The sequence below is a fragment of the Alexandromys fortis genome, unplaced genomic scaffold (genome assembly GCF_014885135.2).
Source record: "Alexandromys fortis isolate MF-2015 unplaced genomic scaffold, M_Fortis_MF-2015_v1.1 scaffold_568, whole genome shotgun sequence".
Taxonomy (NCBI): domain Eukaryota; kingdom Metazoa; phylum Chordata; class Mammalia; order Rodentia; family Cricetidae; genus Alexandromys; species Alexandromys fortis.
Window position 1 is genome coordinate 10,103 of NW_026068525.1, and position 3,886 is coordinate 13,988.

At 36.9% G+C, this 3,886-nt stretch overlaps 1 pseudogene; it reads right to left on the reverse strand.

Annotated features, from left to right (window-relative positions):
• Positions 1–3,664: 3,664 nt before the first annotated feature.
• Positions 3,665–3,886, reverse strand: part of LOC126495836 (olfactory receptor 1J4-like) — a 3,929-nt pseudogene continuing 3,707 nt past the window's right edge.

Consider the following 3,886-nt stretch of genomic DNA (forward strand, 5'->3'; position numbering starts at 1 on the left):
GCCGGGCTCTCTTACTGGGGACCTTGAGGCTCACTGCTCTGGGTGGGTAGCCTTAGAGTAGGAGCTTAAAGTAGGAGCTTAAAACTGTTGTTGAGCACTGGTCCTAGCATACAGCAGGCAGCACAAAATATCTTGTAGTAACTCTAAACAAACAAATGGAAGACCTGTATAACAGGAACTTTAAATCTTTGAAGAGAGAAATTAAAGAAGACACCTGAAAATGAAAAGATCTCCCATGGTCTTGGGTAGGTAGAATTAACATAGTAAAAATGGCAATCTTACCAAAAGCAATTACAGATTCAGTGTAATGGCAATCAAAATCCCAACAAAATTCTTTACAGACCTCGAAAGAATAGTATTCAACTTCATATGGAAAAGCAAAAAACCCAGGATGGCCAAAACAATCCTGTACAATAAAGAAACTTCTGGAGGCATCACAATCCCTGACTTCAAGCTCTACTAGAGTGCTACAGTACTGAAAACTGCCTGATAGTGGCATAAATACAGACAAGAAGACCAATGGAACTGAATCGAAGACCCAGATATAAATTCACACACCTACACACATCTGATTTTAGACAAAGAAGCAAAAAATATAAAATGGAAAAAGAAAGCATATTTAACAAATGGTGCTGGCATAACTAGATATCAACATGTAGGAGAATGAAAATGGATCCGTGTCTATCACCATGCACAAAACTCAAGTACAAATGAATCAAAAACCTCAACATAAAGCCAACCACACTGAACCTTATAGAAGAGAAGGTGGAAAGTACACTTGAACACATTGGCACAGGAGACCACTTTCTAAATATAATCCCAGCAGCACAGACACTGAGAGAAAGAATTAATAAATGGAACCTCCCAAACTGAGAAGCTTCTGTAAAGCAAAGGGCACAGTCAAGAAGACAAATGACAGATTACAGAATGGGAAAAAGTCTTAATTAACCCCACATAAGACATAGGGCTTATCTCCAAAATATACAAAGAACTCAAGAAATTAGTCATCAAAAAAAAAAAAACCACACAGTAAAAAAATGGAGTCCAGACCTAAACAGAGAGCTCTCAACAGAGGACTCTAAAATGGCTGAAAAACACTTAAGGACATACTCACCATCCTTAGTCATCAGAGAAATGCTAATCAAAACAACTCTGAGATTCTGTCTAACACCTATAAGAATTGCCAAGATCAAAAACACTGATGACAACTTATGCTAGAAAAATTGTGGGGAAAAGGGAACACTCCTACATTCCTGGTGGGAATGCGAGCTGGTACAGGCTCTTTGGATATAAATATGGTGATTTCTCAAAAAATTAGGAAACAACCTTCCTCAAGATCCAGCAATACCACTTTTGGGTATATGTCCAAAGGATGCTCAATTGTGCCACAAGGACATGTGTTCAACTATTTTCATAGCAGCATTGTTTGTCATAGCCAGAATCTGGAAATAACATAAATGCCTCTCACCCAAAGAATAGATAAGAAAAATGTGGTACATGTACACAATGAAGTACTACACAGCAGAAAAAATAATGACAGCTTGAATTTGCAGGCAAATGAACATCATTTTGAGTGAGGCAACCCAGACCCAGAAAAACAGTTATCACATGTGCTTACTCGTAAGTGGTTTTTAAACATAAAGTGAAGAAAACCAGCTCACAAATCACAATCCCAGAGAACCTAGACAATAATGAGGACCCTAAGAAAGACATACATAGGTCTAATCTACATGGGAAGTAGAAAAAGACAAGATCTCCTGAGTAAATTCAAAGCATGGGGACTTGGGAGAGGGTTGAAGGGGTTGGGAGAGGCAGGGAGGGGAGCAGAGAAAAAATGTAGAGCTCAATAAAAATTAACTTTTAAAAACCTGCTAGAAAAAGAAGAGTAGTTTTGGGTTTAAAAATGTTTTGATGTAAAAGTTGGGAGAAAACGTATTTGACATATATGTTTTTGTCAGAGGTGAACATTGGAGAACAGGAAAATTTGCTTGTTAAAAGGGAGAAAAGGTTTGTTTTTTATGTATAAATAAAGAAGGCTGGAGCTATGCAGGGTCTACCACTTGTTGAAACTCATCTGGTGGTCAGACAATTTATTTCTTCACACTGATGTCTCTTTCCCATGTCAGGACCTGAAACCAGGCTGTGGCTGGACCACAGTGCCTGTGTGCATATCTGTGCCCAATGTGCATCACTTATGAGTGTTAAAGCCAAAAGAGGACACTGGACCCCTGTAACTGGAATTACAGGCCGTTGTGAGCCACGATTTGGGTTCTGGAAATCAAAACTGGTCCACAAGAAGAGTAGCCAGTACTTTTAACCACCAGGCTAGCTCTCCAGTTCCCAGAATATGTTTTCAAGAAAATAATTACACAAGTAAAATATGTAAACACTGAGACCATTGAAAATACCCCCAATCAAGATTATATTTTCCTTGGAAGTTCTGAGAATTAGACAATTATAGTGGTAAATCATACACCTCAAATGGTTAAAACAATAAATGCTATATTATGTTATACATATGTTGCCTCATTTTTAAATTTTTTGACAAAAAACAAAGTCACAATGTCTTTACAAATCACAAAACAATAGAAAAATATCATGTTATTAACATGTTAGTAAAGGAGATGCGCTTGGTGATGCACACCTTTAATACCAGCACTGAGGATGCACAAGCAGGTGGATCTCCATGAGTCAAAGACATCCTGATCTATGTAGTAGGTTCCAAGACAGTTAGGGCTACATAGCAAGACTTTGTACCAAACAAACAAACCAACAAATAAAACCCCAAAACTAATTAGTAGGGGAAAGGGAATAACTGAAATATATAATCAAAATGCAAAGAAACATTAAGATGAATATCTCAAACAGAAAATAGAAATGTGAAAAATATAAATCTGAAAGTATGACAGTTGCATTAAATATTGCCAATTGAATTCTATAGAATGTAGAGTGCATAACTTTATGTTTAAAAGGTTATGTAAAGTATATAAAAAAAGAAAATTTTGATTTTGCACTATTTAAATGGATACATCACACATATAAGGATGTTGAAAAGTAAAATTACTAATTAAAAAAATACCAAATATTCACTGCATCCTTATGCTACAATGAGAAGTAGAGATGACACAACAGAGGCTATCAGTAAAGATTAAATAAATTATCATCCAATTATAAATGCTATGATATGTGTTTACTGAATAATAAGTGTTTGCAGAACATTCCAATTTTCATAGTGTAGTCATTCCCACGATGTCTGATTTCAAGCTAGTACTGTGATATCCTAACTGTACAGTTGGGAAGAAATGTATACAAACAGCATGAAGTCTGTATAACCCTGTTTCAGGATACCATATTATGTGTATCAGTCCACCAGAAATAGATCAGAATGCTAAATTATATAGAATGACAAGCAATCAGAGATTAATGATAGAGAAGACCAAACCTTGATCCAGTTGACATCTTGAGAACACTGTGCAGGACTAGGGATGTAGCCTTCCATTAATGAGTCCCCGGGAACAACCCCAAGACTGCATCAAACAACCAACAAAAACAGAAAATGCTGCACACAACAATGTAATGCATATTATATTAAACACAGAATTATCAAACACACAATATTTTTAGGAAATATACCTCAAAGTGTTCATAATAAGTATAATGGGTGTCACTTAAAGGACTTGGCCCTAGTAACAAATATTTCTAGAGCCTGCTTTATATCTCTGTTTCTCTGGCTGTAGATAAAAGGGTTCAGCAAGGGTGTGACTACTGTGTAAATTACAGATGTTATTCTTTTGGTCCCTGCCCTAGCCACGCCCACTCCCATAACCTCTGACCTGCCCATCGCCATCTTGGGACCCCCCTCTCTCTTTCTGCTTCCTTGGCGTAC